This window comes from Lissotriton helveticus, chromosome 5_1 (assembly GCF_964261635.1).
Source record: "Lissotriton helveticus chromosome 5_1, aLisHel1.1, whole genome shotgun sequence".
NCBI lineage: Eukaryota > Metazoa > Chordata > Amphibia > Caudata > Salamandridae > Lissotriton > Lissotriton helveticus.
Window position 1 is genome coordinate 45,298,768 of NC_136065.1, and position 17,152 is coordinate 45,315,919.

The following is a 17,152-nucleotide window of genomic DNA, read 5'->3' on the forward strand; positions in this document are numbered from 1 at the left end:
AATTAATTAAATTGTTAATTTATTTATTGGTATTTATTTCGAATCAATTGTTAATTAATTATTAATTGTTAATTAATGAAAATATAATTGGTAATTAATTTTGTAGTGATACTTGATTCGATATGTTTCATATCATAAAAGTACAAACATTACTAAACATAAAACCAACGTACAAAAGTATTACATTCATTTCATCTTAAAAGGTTAAAAATCTATATACAATTAAAAGTTTGATTACAGGGGATTAAAGTGCATTTTCAAAATGTTCATATATCAGGATATAGTGGGAGGTTAGATTTTGCTGTTACCTAACAGCCTAGTCCGTATGAACCAGGCGCTAGCAAGATAAACCCGCAGACAATATACAAGGATGTTGTATCAGTTAAGAGGATACGCAATGCAATCCTGAAATCTCTAATACCCATCTCCCTACACACTGGTTTTAACCATCTTGTTCTAGGGTGTTTGTACGCTTTACAAGCAAACAGGAACTGAGCGAGAGATTCTTTCGTACATGGGCAGCCTGGACAGGTAACATCATGATCCCTCACTCCTTTCCACCCCTCTGTAAACTTTTTAAGGGGGAGTATACCATATCTCATCGTCATGAAGAGGGATCTATCTCTTGGAATTTGGATGTAGTCCAGAAATGGCTCCAACTTCCTTGTTGGCTTGTGTTCTAGTAACTGATTAGTCAGGGGCCCCCACTTTGTACTTTTCAGATCCTCAGCCTTAACCCATTCCCAATATATTTTTTTAACAATTTGTTTAGGGGGTGGGGATTGGGAAACCCATGATTCGGCCATTCCTAGGCTCACCACCAGCTGCCTTAATTTATTAAGCCACTTTATCTTTTTGGATGCGTTCAGGATAATCAGCTCATCCAACACCAAGGCATAGTTTGCCAATTCTGGAGTCCTTCTCAGGTGCATCCAGAATAGCAAAGGGCGGAGGCGTACTATATCCGAAATTGATCGTTTGCCCATGTAATTCATTTTAATTAATTGATTAATTGATAATTATGTTAACTTTAGTAATTTATTTTCTGTAGCGGGTTGTGAGTTTATAGGGGAATAGGATGGGAAGTAATTTAATAATAATTAATTAAATATGTTAATTTATTTATTGGTATTTATTTTGAATTAATTGTTAATTAATTATTCATTGGTAATTAATTAAAATATAATTGGTAATTAATTGTAATGAATTGATAAATATGTTAATTTTAGTAATTTATTTTCTGTAGTGGGTTGTGGGTTTATAGGGGAATAGGGTGGGAAGTTATTTAATTATACATTATTAAATATGTTAATTTATTTATTCGTATTTATTTTGAATTAATTGTTTAATTATTAATTGGGAATTAAATAAAATATAATGGGTAATTAATTTTAATTAATATATGAATTGATTATTATGTTATTTTTATTAATGTATTTTCTGTAGTAGGTTGTGGGTTTATAGGGGAATAGGGTAGGGAGTAATTTAATTGTAAGTAATTCAATTTTTAAATTCATTATTTTTTTATCTAATTTTTAATTATTTTTTAATTGTTAATTAATGTATTGTTAATTGGTAAATAATTTTTATTAGTAGGTAATTATTTTTATTAATTAATTTGTATTTGTATTTTTAATTGATTAATTATTATATTATATAAAAGTGTTAATTATTTTAATTAATTTGTAATTGGTATTAATATTTATTTTATTTTTATTTATATATGAAGTATTCACTTTCCCTACTGTTGCACTCACTGGAGTCGGAATAGTAATTTTTACCCCTACGCTATCCTACGCTTTCCCTACTGTTGCACTCTCTGGAGTGGGAATAGTAATTTTTACCTCTACGCTATCCAATGCTTTCCCTACTGTAGCACTCTCTGGAGTGGGAATAGTAATTTATACCTTCCCGGTATCCAATGCTTTCCCTACTGCTGCACTCACTGGAGTGGGAATAGTAAATGTTATGCCTACGCTACCCAACGCTTTCCCTACTGTTGCACTATCTGGATTAGGAATAGTAATTTTTACCCCTACGCTATCAAACGCTTTCCCTCCTGTTGCACTCTCTGGAGTTAGAATAGTAATTTTTACCCTCCCGCTATCCAACGCTTTCCCTACTGTTCCACTCACTTGAGTGGGAATAGTAATTTTTACCCCTACGCTATCCAACGCTTTCCCTACTGTTGCACTCACTGGAGTGGGAATAGTAATTTTTACCCCTACGCTATCCAACGCTTTCCTTACTGTTGCACTCTCTGGGGTGGGAATAGTAATTTTTACCCCTACGCTATCCAACGCTTTCTCTACTGTTGCACTCTCTGGAGTGGGAATAGTAATTTTTATTTCTATGCTATCCAACACTTCCCTATTGTTGCACTCTTTGGAGTGGGAATAGTAATTATTACCTTCCCGGTATCCAATGTTTCCCTACTGTTGCACTCACTGGAGTTGGAATAGTAATTTTTACCCCTATGCTATCCAACGCTTTCCCTACTGTTGCACTTTCTGGAGTGGGAATAGTAATTTTTACACTCTCGTTATCCAACGCTTTCCCTACTGTTGCAGTCACTGAAGTGGGAATAGTAATTTTTACCTCTACACTATCCAACGCTTTCCCTACTGTTGCACTCTCTGGAGTGGGAATAGTAATTTTACCCCTACGCTATCCTTTTTTTTTTTTTAACAGTTTTTATTTGAGTTTCACATGTATTACACACATCCCCAACCCCACCCTTCCCCCGGTGAACAGGTACCCATCATTTTCAATACGGAAAAAAATATATCTGAGCATACTCAGTTTAAAGAAAGAAGAACATGTACACATCATTTAAGGTATGGAGAGAATATTTGTTAGCATATTCAATTTCAGGAAAGAGGAAGCGAACCGGTAAAGATATAAGCTTGCTTACATCAAATAGCCTGCCTCTATACCCCCTACAGTCATTCCTTTTGAATCTAGGCTAGCAATGGCGCCCATATCTTCATACCCTGGATCCTCTTATCCCTCCCTTTATTTCTATAGATTGCAACCTCCAAGCTGCAGGTCGCCAGCAGCCTTGCTCTCCATTGTAGGAATGACGGTGGTATTGGGTCTATCCATGCTGATGCTACGCATAGCCTAAAGATGGCCATTGCTACAAAAATCAGTCCTTGACTTTGTATTGGTCGAGTGATGTTAGATGTACCCAGCATGACTTTTTCAGTTGTAATGGAAACCCTATACTGTGCAATATCCGAGAGAAAGTCAGACATTTCTGCTAATACATTTGCTAATATAGGGCATGAGGCGAACATATGAACTAAATCCGCCGTGGGGTGTGCGCAACGTGGACAGATTCTACCTTTCCCAGGCCCCCATTTTGATATTTTGTAAGGGGTATAGTAGAGTGAAAAAAATGTCTTATAGAACTGTGCCTGCAATTTCATCGACATTAAGTAGGTGCGTGACATTTCGTAGGCATCGAACGCTGTTTGGGGAACCACATTAAGCCTAATCTGCCATGCCGCCCCATGTTTATCCATATCATCTGGTAAACATGAGTTCAGCCCTGCATATATTTCACCAATTCTTGGTGTTTTTGCTAAAATTAATTTATCTATAATTAGGCAAGGTTGAAATCTGATACGACCCCCCGCTTTCCTTAATACAAAGTCTCTTACCTGAAGAAATTTAAAGAAATCCCTATTCGTCATGCTAAAATCTGATTTTAATTCATCAAATGATTTAAATCTGTTTACTGTAATGAAACACCCGAGTTGTCTAACCCCTGATTCAATCCATCTCTGCATACATGTGTCCCGGAATATTTCTGGGAGATCCATATTTTGTGACACTGGGGTGTAGAAGGAATACCGGCCTAAGCCTACTAGTTTTTTAACGTTACCCCATACTTTAACAACATAGAAATGGTCTTGAATTTCACCTTTTTGAAATAGTCACCATTTACATGTCGCCACAGACAGCCAGCGCTCCCATCCCCCAGGATCAGTTCTTGAGGAGAGGGTATGTTGCGGCCATCCGAGTTATTGATTAATAAATTTACACTATATTTTAGCACTGTAGCCCAATAATATAGTTTAAAATTGGGGAGAGACCATCCACCTCGTTCTCTAGGTAATGTGAACCATCTAAGTGCTCTGCGTGGTCTATTATATCCCCACACAAACCGTGAAAACATAGTGTCAATTTTTTTAAAAACTAGTGGGGAAAATTCTAAACATATTGAGCGGAAGAAATATAAAAACTTAGGAAAAAATAGCATCTTTACAACATTGGTTCTACCCCCAATAGTCAGATGTAAATTATGTAGCCGAAGCAGTTCTTTCTTGGTATGGCTCAATATTGTCATCAACGATCTTTTCAATTTTAGCGCTAATACTCACGCCTAAGTATGTTGCCTTGTCAGTTACCCTTGGATCCCTCATTGTGATTTTATTATTGAGCACTATCTGAGTTTTGTTAGAGTTCAGTTTATAACCTGACACTCTACCAAAGTCATGGGCTTCTCTTTCTATCCATTTTATAGCATTGTTAGGGTCTCCTGTAATAATGGCTATATCATCCGCATATGCCAGGCATTTTGTTTCTAAATCTCGTACTTGTATTGGGGGAATTAAGGCATTATTTTCTAGTCTATGTATAAATGTGTCAATGTAAATTGCAAACAATAGGGGTGAACAGGGACACCCCTGTCTTTTACCCCTAGTGATTGCGAAGCTTTCAGAGAGTACCCCATTGATCAAAACACAGGCACTGGGTTTTACATAAAGCTGTTTGATTGCTGTTATATATTTCTCTCCAATCCCACAATTTGACATGACTGCCCACAGAAATTTCCAGGAGACCCTATCGAACGCCTTCTCTGCATCTAGCAATATAAGCGCCATAGGGTCTCCTGTCACTCCCGTGTAATCAAAAAGAGAAATAACTCTTTGTATGTGATCGATTGTTGATCGTCCGGGAACGAACCCATGTTGTCGTTCCGAAAATATTTTATGTATAACGGGTGCCAGCCATGCTGCCAGTAGTTTTGAGTAGATTTTCGAGTCCCCATTGATCAAGGTAATGGGACGATAAGAACCCATTTCCTTGACATCCTTGTTTTTTTTAGGGAAAACAATTATTTTAGCCAGTGACCAGGACCTTGGAGGGGTCCCCCCTTGAAAAATATACTGAAACAATGCTGTCATGATGGTTCTAAGTTGGGGAGCAAATTTAATATAAAATTCGGTGGGGATCTCATCCATACCCGCTGCTTTCCCGTTAGCCAGGGATCTTAATGCTAGTAATATTTCCTCCCAGGAGATTGGACCATCCAAGAACTCTTGATCTTCTATTCCCAGGGGGTCGGGAGTGAGTGGAACCAGATATGTTTGGGGTTCTCCACATTCTATAGCTTCTTCGTGATATAGTTTCCTATAAAACCCTTGGAAGGCCAATCTTATTTCTGCGGGTTCAAATCTTAAGCCCAAGTCTGGATCTCTAATTTCTTTTATTAATGCAAATGATATCTCTTCTCGAGTTCTAATGGCTAATTGGTGTCCCACTTTTTCACTTAGCTCATATGTTTTTTCCCTGTGAGTGCGGGCTCTAGCAACGGCTCTTCCAATTAATATTTCAGAAATGTAGTTTTTAGCGACTGCTACCCTACATACCTCGTTGTCTGTCGGCCTTCCTTCCTGTACCGCTTTAATGAGTTCCACCTCTGCTCGTCTTAAGTCTTGTTCTAATAGTGCCATTTTTTGTTTTTCTGCTTTATTATATTTAAAGGAGAATTTCATTGTTTCACCTCTGACACAGGCCTTCAGTGCATCCCACACCATGTCGTTCGTGGTAGATCCCCTACGCTATCCAACGCTTTCCTTACTATTGCACTCACTGGAGTGGGAATACTAATTTTTACCCCTACGCGATCCAACGCTTTTCTTACTGTTGCACTCACTGGAGTGGGAATAGTAATTTTACCCCTACGCTATCCACGCTTACCCTACTGTTGCACTCTCTGGAGTGGGAATAGTAATTTTTACCCTCCCGCTATCCAACGCTTTCCCTACTGTTGCACTCACTGGAGTGGGAATAGTAATTTTTACTGCTATGCTATCCAATGTTTTTTCTACTGTTGCACTCACTGGAGTGGTAATAGTAAATTTAACCATCTCGCTATCCTATGGTAAATACATTGTATATTTTTTATTAATACTATGTTTATATATATATATATATATATATATATATATATATATATATATATATTCACTGAAAAAACCATAGGTTATAGACCATATATAGTTAGGAATTAGCATTTAAAAAACCTTATTTTACTCACACAAAACCATTGAAATTCCATATATAGTTAGTTGTACTAACTATATATCGCGCACCCGCAATCCACTGCTGATGATGTCACATATTACATCATTCATGACATGGTCAGTGACATCACTGATGACATCACTGATGACATCTCAAATGACATCACTGATGACATCACTGATGACGTCATCCAGTGACTGTATGTTTCTGTAAAGTTAAAATATGTCTTACATATTTAAGAATTAGTGGATTTATAAATGTCTGGATGAAGGATTTATTAGGTGCATGACTGACTGTATGAGTGAGTGGTTAAATGTGTCTCACTGAGTGCATGGGTTAGTGACTAAACTGTCTCAATTTGTGCATCATTATCTTTGTTGTTCTATAAACTGCTGCATGTGTTGATCATTAGCTATATGATTAACTATATGCGTTATTGATTGGTTTCCTACGTATTTGTATGGGAGACTGAGAGTGTGTATGGGTGGCTGGTAGGTGTATGACTCTGTGCATAGATGTGTGAGCAGTTGATTCACTAGATGTATGGGTTCAAAAGTGCATGTGGAAACAGCTGTATGGGCGGTTGACTGTGTGCATGAGTGTATGGGTGAGTGAATGGATATCTCAGTGCTGCATGTAAAAGTAAGTACATATGTAAAAAACAGTACATGTGAGAGTTGACTTATATAAATAACTGTGCATAAGAGCCAGTGAATGTGTGAGTGGCTGTATGGATCATTGTGAACTTGTATCAGGGATTGTATAAGAGAGTAAATATGTGTTAGTATATCTTTGAATAAGTAAGGTGTGTATAACTGTATAGTTGAGAAAATGGATGTGTGATTGATTCTTTCCATGACTGACTAGGTGTGTGTGTAACTCTATGGATGAGTGACAGTCTGTGAGTGTCTGTTTACACTTACTGTATCTAAGGTTATATTAGAGTCTGAAGAGCTTCATCGTATTATCACATGAATGATGTCATCAGTGATGTCATCAGTAATGTCAAATGAGATGTCATCAGTGATGTCATCAGCGATGTCATTTGAGATGTCATCAGTGATGTCATCAGTGATGTCATTTGAGATGTCATCAGTGATGTCATCAGTGATGTCATTTGAGATGTCATCAGTGATGTCATCAGTGATGTCACTGACCATGTCATGAATGATGTAATATGTGACATCATCAGCAGTGGATTGCGGGTGCGCGATATATAGTTAGTACAACTAACTATATATGGAATTTCAATGGTTTTGTGTGAGTAAAATAAGGTTTTTTAAATGCTAATTCCTAACTATATATGGTCTATAACCTATGGTTTTTTCAGTGAATTTTCAAGGTTTTGTAAATGCTAATTCCTAACTATATATGGTCTATAACCTATGGTTTTTTCAGTGAATTTCATTGGTTTTTTAAAAGCTAATATCTACAGAAGTAAAATGTATTCTTCTTTAAATCCAAAAATATATTTTATATGTTTATTAATAATTTTTTTAAAATATTTTTTTGGTTTCGCTCCCGGTCCGCTAACCGGGAAGCTTCCAGTTAGCTCAATTCGATTCCGCGATCCCGTCCGCGAACCGGTAACAAATCAACATAGTGACGGTATTGCGTTGCCGCGTAATGCGTCTTATGACGTACTGCGTTAGCGCACCCGGAAGTGCCCCGGGGCGCGGACCGAGGCGCGAAACGCAACTCCCCGGAAGCGATCCGCGGCGCGAAAGCGCGACGTATCGCGTTGCCACGAAATGCGTCTTGTGACGTACTGCGTTAGCGCACCCGGAAGTGTCCCTGGGCGCGGACCGAGGCGCGAAGCACAGCGAACCGGAAGCTAACCGGGGAGCGTTCCGCAGCGCGCAACATGAAAGTTAGAGTCATGTGACTTGTTAATAAAGCTTTTCATTGGTTCATTTCACTTTTAGTTTCATAATTATGGAAGGCTAGGTCAGGTGACCTAAAAATAACACTTTTCATTGGTTGAGAAGTATTGTTTTTTCCAAATGATGAAAACCCCTCCTTCTTTCCTCACTCTGACTTTCATCATTGTGAGAGGAAGACCTTTATTAATACTTGAGAAATGACTTCAGTACTTGCTTCAGCTGGTGCACCCCCACCACCACCTCCACCTCCTCATGGAAAGAGAGGACCACCTCCCCAGGTGATCACCAACACAGAGGAGGAAGAGGAAGAACTAGAGGAAGAGGAGAGAGAAGAACCACAGTTCTTGGAAGAGGTGCCCCGGGTTTCCCATAGGAAAGCCAGTTTCATCTGGCAGTTTTATTCAATCCCTCCAGGGCAAAAGAAAGTGAATGCGAGGTATGTCACCTGCCTCATCTGCAAAGAGAAATTATCAAGAGGGACTGATAAAAAGTATAGCTATGGGAACTATACCATGCATAGGCACATGACCAGGAAGCATCCACTTAATTACAGCCGGGCGGAAATACGGGATATGGAACAAAACCCAACAGCAACTCCTGTGGCCAGGTCAACATCGTCAATATCATTGACACCAGCAGAGGCACGGGAAACTGTGCCAAACATCCAAGAGAATTTTGGGCACATGAAACATACTTGTATGCACTGTGGTGCGTTGATATCATGTGGTAACATGAGTATTAATGCCATCAACCTGGCTTATGACAATCATAATTGCCCTAACCGCCCCCAGTAATTTTTTTTTGCTCCTGTTGAGCCCTTTTCAACGCCTGTTTTTTGTTGTTCCCCCCCCCCCAAAAAAACCCAAAAAAAATATAAAATCGTTCAAAAAATACAAAAAAAACAAAAAATGTTCAAAAAATACAAAAAAAATATAAAACAACAAAAATATAAAAAAAAAAGTTATTTTCAGACAGAACTACCTTCCCTTTCCAAAAAAATTGCTAGAATGTTTAGCACTCTGGCAAGCTCTATTTCTTTTGGTTCGCTTCCGGTTTAGCTTCCCGGTACGCGTACCGGGAGCTAACCAAAAAAAAAACTTTTTTAAAAAAAAGAGTAAGTATAAGGAAAGTAAACAGAGAGTGATGTTTCAAGAAAGACAGCTATAGGGAGTAAAGAAGAGATACTATTTAATAGATCTATTTACCAAAGAACAGACAGAAGATGGTATAATTGTGAAAAACAAAATAGATAACGAAGTGAAAGAAAAACAAGCATTGGCATAGCCAATAGGTATCGACTTTTGGACCTTCTAAGTCTTTAGTTATGCAGCATAATATCCTTGGTGCAGCAACATCAACTGTTGCATGGCTAAACACGTATAAGGTCCCAAAGGCGAGACCTATTGTCTATGCCAATGCTTGTTTCTTAAGTAGAATTGCAATACGTATGGCTCTTCCATGTAAAAAAATCTTATCTTGTGCTCTAAAGATTGCTAAAGTCTCGACAGAGAACAGGCTAGATTGTAAGTAGGGTAAATTGCGCTTGGTGATCTGTTTGAGGGAGCGTCTGCTTTGCCTGGTGTCTTTGGAGAGCAATTTTGATTGTTATACTGGACAATATAGCCCTAATGTAAATAACATAGGGGCATATTATCAACATAGGCAATAAAAGTTTTGCAGCTTTTATCGGCAGAAATGTGTCGCTAAAGCTGCTTTTGCGGCAGAAAACTGCCGCTAAAGCCGCTTTTGCACCAGTTTTCTGCCAATAAAAAGAGCAATAATTTTATTGGCTGCATTCATAATATGCCCCTTAGTGTGCTTCAACTACACAGAGAAAGCATTATGAACAAATAGTGATACAGTGATCAGTCAAAGACACTAAGAGTAATAGAGACGGAGTGAGTGAACAAGAGTGAGGAACTATGAGAAGAGAGGGACTGAGAAAAAAAGTGGAAGGAGTTGAGTAAGTAGGTAATAGAGAAAGGAATGAGGGAAGTAGCAAAGGCAGGAAACTGAGGATTAAAGAAATGAAGCAGTGGAACTAATAGTAGTTCAATGTGATAGAAATGTAACGAAAAGAGTACAAAATACTTACCTTATAATTGTCGTTAAATTCCTCACTTTTTATTTTTATACTTTCAATCTGTGAAAGAGAGAACAAACATTTGAAAAATATAAAAACATGTATTAAAAAATTACAAAAGACAAGGGCAAAGATTGAAGGACAAACAGTTTTTCAATAACTTTGACACTTACAGAAGCTACACAGTCCTAAAGATATACATTTTAAACTAACACTATCTTGATGCAGATGAAGTGAGGCCTATCTTAAAACATGGTGCATCTTTTGCATTGCTGTTGTCTCAGAAAAGTGTCGCAAGACACTAAAATTTAAAATAATTGCTTCAGGATGCCAATAAGATGTCTACTATCCAGAGTTTTGTTTCAGGTGAGGCCTACTCAGGGTTGCAGATGAAATTTCGAGTTGTTGAAGAGAATAGAGGACATAATACATGTGAAGGTCTACCAATGAAGTGAGTCATGTCCACTGCAATCTTCAACAAAGTCCAAACCTCCTATGTTTCCCTGGACAGACCTAAACTTGATCTGCACAATGTGATTCGTAATGATAGGAAACACACATGATGTAATTGAAATACATGCAATTTATTTTGCTCATTTCACAATCACGTCACTTGTGTTTCCTTTGCTTATTTATCTCATTGTGCAGATGTAGTCTAGCATATCAAAGAATACGCAGAAGTGCAGCACTGCATGCAACAACTTTGACACTTACAGAAGCCTCACCTTCTCCATGCCTCCTACACAGTTCTACATATACATCATAAATGCAAACAGTACAGAATTAATTATACATGTTAAATGGTTTATTTTTGCTGTTCTCAGAATGTATCAAAATTCACTAAAAACAGTGACTTGAAGGTATTCATCATGTAACAGCGGGGAAAAAAAAACACAATCAAAATGATTGTGTTTAAAAAACCCATACAACATCAGAAATCAGAATTCAGAACTCCTTAAAGTTAACTTACTTTCCATGACGTCCAAGGATGTCCTATGAACAGCTTACACTCTTTTGTGCTGTTATTACTTTCAGCCCGCCACTTTCTGAAAGAAAACCTCCATCGTTTTTAAAAACACGTTACATGCAATAAATGACTTCTTGCTCTGTACCACTATTTTCCACAAGGCCAAATCTAGTCAGAGATATTTATAACTCTTGGATTTCTTGTAAGCCAATCCCATCATTTGGCATTTCCGCAACTTTCACAATTAAAATGTTGAAGATCATTTTCACAATCCTGGAATAGTAATATCTTCCCCTTCTTGCTCAGTCATGTTCTACATTTCCTATGACACTGATACTGCTTAATATGAAGCAGACTTACACTACCTCTATGAGTAGTACAATTATTTAATTCTCTACATCACTTTTAATCACAAAGCAATGTAAAACAGTAGACAGCATTGCAGACTTACATTCCCTCTACTCCATGTTTTGATTGGCTGCTTCAATTAGCTTATGAAAAGAAACAGTTTTTCTGAACTCATTCAAAGTGCACTTATTTCTCCATGATGTCCAATCCTATGATTAGAAGTTATGTCTCTGAACTACACTTATCCTCAAGGCCAAATTGTGTAGGAGCCATTAGAACTTCTTGAAATTCCACAGAGCACATCCCGAGATTATTTCCCTAAAATTTTGGTTTTAAAAACACCAGGTAAGAGTTTTTAAGGTCATACGGCAATTTTTTTGTGAAAATTACAACAGAATCATTGCAGAATGACCAGCCATTTCTAGACTTTAAATAAGCTGTGTAATGTCCTGATGATATTGAAGGGCCGTCATGATATATAATTGCTGTAGTTACAAAAGTCCTTCCTGATATTGACAACTGCGAAGCTACAAATTTTTTTATTAAAGTTGTCAATTTTGTTCCATCAGGCCTACATCGTTGGAACATTAAAATGACGTACTGGCCATATGTTCGTATAAATAATGTGGACATCATTTCAGATTTACATTGGCTACACTCCATGTTGTGATTAGCAGCTTTTACTAGCTTATTAAAGGAGACTGATTTACTGTCTGGCAAAGTTAAATATATAAATCTTTCTGAGTCTACACTAGTAGTACTTGATACCATACAGTTCTCGCAGTCATGCTGCCATTGATAAGAAAGCCCAAACAGCTGATCTACATCTACACCTTCAGCATGTAATACATCAAGCATATACATTAAAAACTCCTGACAATCTTGCTGAATATTTTGAGAGAATTGTGTTTGGCCTGAACATCTATCTAACAGATTTCTAATTTCAGACACACTTTCTATGTTTCTTCTATCAGTGGTACATTTCTCTAACACAGAATTTAACAAACTGCAAAATCTTTGATCAGAATTGACCACAATCTCTTCTTTTACATTTTTTAGAGAAAACAAAACATTAATTACTACATTAGCATAGCAGTTGACACCAGAACTGTTTTTAAACTGAAAACCAACAACATCTTCAACAGAATCCTCTTTGTTTCTGCTTGTAATTTTAGGTTCATCGACTTTTCGTCTTTTTGCTACAACCTCCCCAGTATTGGTCACATTTCTTCGTTTCCGGCCTACCACACGTTTCTCAAACAAAGGATACTGAGGAAAATGTGGCGCATACTCTCTTCTTAACCTATTGTATTCCTTAACACAATCTAGATCCGCACAAATGTTTGTGACATCACACTCAATCAAGTACAATCCCGATAAAGTTCTAACTCGTGACAATGCCACGTATGCCATACCCTCCTTGAACACAGAACTGCCAATATTCACCAATGCACAGTCTACACTTAAACCTTGCGATTTATGGATTGTCACCGCATATGCCAAGCCAACAGGAAACTGCTTACGGCGAACATATAAGTCTTTCACAAGCAAAAATCTAGCAGAGCAACGACCAATTAGCTGTACTTCCTCAATGCCATCAAATTTAATTTTTAAAAATTCAATTCCATCTCTATTTCTGTATTTTACAAAATCAACAACATTACCCATTGACCCATTTACCAGACCTCTTTCAACATGTAAATTCCTTCTTAAAATTATACGGCAGTTCAAGCACACATTCAGAGTCTTTTCAAAACCTGCAGTTTTAGATATAGTCTTCTCTAATGAATCCAATTTTGTTTTCAGATTCTCAGACAAAATAATTGTTGATCCCATATGCTCTACTCTGTCAATAGCTTCCAGTTTCACAATCTCTTGCTTTTCTAAATTCAACATTTTGTTGTTGAATTTGGCACATTCTGCAAGAGTTGGCATCAAACATATTCCAGATTTCTTATCAGTAATTTTCTGAAAAATATTCTCAGGCACAACATCTTGTTCTGGATACAAATTTGACAGTAATCGTGCATGTAAAGCTTCTTTCCCATGCTCGGTCACTTTTCCAATTCTAACATCTTGTAGAATAGTCTTGTAAACTTCATCCTTCGCCTGACGCATATTTTCATGCAGTTCAGCATAATTGAAGTTTAACCATATATTGACGTTGCCAATGCTGCCTAGGCACTTCCTGGTATCTTCATGCGTGAGCATTTTGAACACAGGTTGCCCTTTCACTGGTGTCAGCTGCAGAAGATCTCCGAAAACAATGATGTGTTTGCCACCAAATAACACATCATACTCTGTTTTGAGAACTTCTTGCATCCTCAAATGCACAAAGGCAAGCATGACATTGGAAACCATGCTTACTTCGTCAATGATAAGAAGTTTCATTTTCCTCAAGATTCTTGAAACTTCAAAACAAGCATCTCCAGATAGCTTGTGATATTCTAATTTGTTGTCATGCTCCACTGGCAGCATCAGTAAACGATGTAAAGTAATCCCTTTAATATTATGTGCTGCCAGTCCAGTTGGAGCAGTGACAACACAAGACAGCGATGACTCTGTCCTTTCCTGCAAATAGCATGAAATTGCTTTAATGAGGAAACTTTTTCCAGTTCCCGCTTCTCCACTCACGTACAGTCGGACAGGCTTCAACGACGTACATGAGCACTCTTTCTTATCATGACTTAATCCATGATCAATTTGCATGGTAACTTCGTCATATATTTTCCTCTGCTCAACGTTGAGTTGCCTTTCCAACTCTTCTAAGTTAACCGCATCCTCTTGAGCATGTGCCATGGCTCTTTCCACTTCATTCATAGCAGTGGCAGCTTCATTTTCAATAAGAGGTCCTCCTAGTGGATCCTGACTCAATGAAGCAGAACTCTGACTGTCCTGAGAACTGTCTCTGGCAATCTCGGCTGCAATCGTTGCTTCCTGCTCAATTTCCGCATTCAACATTTCTACATATTTGGGAAAAGCAGGACATTCTATGGTCTCCTTGGCGGCATTGAAAGAGTCTTCGTAACAGAGGAAATCTCCAAGCAGTTCCTCTTCTGCACGCCAAGGCTTGAAAAGTTGCAAAAGTGCTAAATAGAAAAACTCCTTTTTTTCAGGAGATTCGCCACTCAATTTTCGATGGTTTATCAAGTGGCATTTTCTTTGCTTGACCAGACATCCCTCACTTCCTATTACAGCATACACTCCTTTCTCAGTATCTTCTTTGATGTTCCTCTTGAACATGTAATTTTGCAGAACCTCATACAGACAAACATTCTCTAGGTGACTGCTTCGATTTGGATAAAATGTATCCAACATGTTTGTCTTCAAAATGTCGGTACTGTTTGGCTCCTTTTCCGCCAAATACTCAATTTCCCGCACAGGTTTGAGAACTCGATTACGCGTTGCAGCAAGACCAAGACTCGCCCAAACGATACTCCTGGACTTGGCATAGAGACTTGCTGAAGACAACCGGTCAGAACATTCGTACGCTCCGATTTCTCGATGCGACAACATCTTCAGACTGAAACTGTACAACTTCTTGCTGAGGCTCTTTTCATGGGAAATGTCCTCCCACATATCCTTCAATTCTGTCTTCTCTTTTTTGGTGATGTAAGACGTCACATACCGAGCAACAGCCATACAGTTATCAGCCACAAACTGTATATCCATGTTAGCATTCCACATGGACAAAATCACCGGGTTGTAGTCGTTGATGTACTTGGACTCTTCGTTCCTCTTCAAATTGTATGTGTTTTTAGGTGATTTCTTCATCACATTGTGTCGCAGCGAAGACATCAAACTGTTTACTCTTCCTTTAGAAATCACCGGTCGTGGAAAGCCGAAACGACATTTGGTGTAGAACTTGTCTTTGTTTCGGAATTTACGACGGCAGTACTTTCCACATCGATGGCTTTGGAAACGCAGAACTTTTTCTCTTAGGCTTTTCTTCTCCTTTGCGTTTGGAACAGCACACGTAGAATACTGTTGGATGAAACTCATCACTGAGTCTTCTGGATCCGTTCCAAATGTAGGTGCATCCTTGATCCACAGCAACATATGTATATGAGGAGCACCTCTTGCTTGGTACTCCTTTCTCCAGAAGAAATCCAACACCTCTCCAAGAGGTGGATTCTTCTTATTCATGATGAAAGACATCATAGCTTCAAATCTATGATTGAAGTACCTACATACATTGACTGGATCCAAAGAGCACAGTTCTCCGGGTGTCTTGAATTCGATGTTTTCTACGTTAGCATTTGCCTCTCGTAGAAATTGAAGTAAGTCTTCCCAGCCATACTCGGCACAACTCAGAGTGAGGAACCATGTGGGAGTACCTAAGTTCCTCAGCATACATTTTAAATCACCATGACGACGGTACCAGTACTCATTAGTACCACGCTGACACGCCATGAGATTAATCAGGTGAGAATCCAAAATACTATCTTGGACATTCACTTTATCCATAAAATCACTTGCCGAGATGTTTTGCATGTGTATACCACTTTTCAAGATGTGGTTCACTGCATATGACAGTCCAGACAGATCGCTTTCAAACAGGAGATGAAACAAATAAGGAATGCATTGTCGAAACCTAGCATCTCCTGCATACAATCGCAAAGTCCGGTATTCAGAAGCAGGAATTTGATGAGGTCGCTCATCATATCTTCCTCCCTGACCTGTTGGAAAAAGCTGTGGGAAACACCGAGCTTCCAAACTTTCCTCCCAAACACTAATGGGACTCCCTTTGGCTTGTTTCATTTGAAACAACTCAATAGCATTCCCCATGACTTCCTTCGAATGCAAAGGATGAACACTATAATGTTCATATATTTCCTCACTAGTAGAGGGTTCTACTTTCTCAATTTGACCAGCACACAAATCGCTATCCTCTTCCTCACTTACTTCCTCTTCTGCAACATATACATTCTTATAGTATTTATTATTTATTTTCAAATACAATGTTGCCTTTTTAACTTTCCTAACATCTACTAAATCTTGCCATATTTTCTTATTCTTTGTCGGAACCCCATTAACTAAGATAACCAGAGGTTCCTCTTCCACTTTTTCTACTCCAATTGTGTTAATGTTTTTCTTGAAATCTAGAGGCAAATAAACAACTCTTCCCTTTAATCCTCTCTGTAAATCTGATGGAGGCAATTTCCCTGTCTTTGGCTCCATTCTTACAATAGCCTGAAAGGGATGGATACTTTGAATCAAAATAGATTCATAAGTATTTAAGTCCTTCAATTCAGAAGGAATCTCAACCAATTCCAGATTATTATGAACTGCTCTAGCAGGCATCTGGTTTTGTTTTAATTTGTTACAACAATAAGTACACACACGTTGATCCAATCCCAAATCAAAACAATTTTCTACCATCAAGTATGTTGCAAAATCCTTCCATTCACTATTATTTTCCCTTTCACTTTTTGCATATAAATCCACTAACTTAGTCTGATTCTTATAATAAGTGCGTCTACAACACACACAAGTGAAATTAGGCCTCTCACTTGATTTCATGTCAAACGTCGCAATTTCCCTCTGGAAATT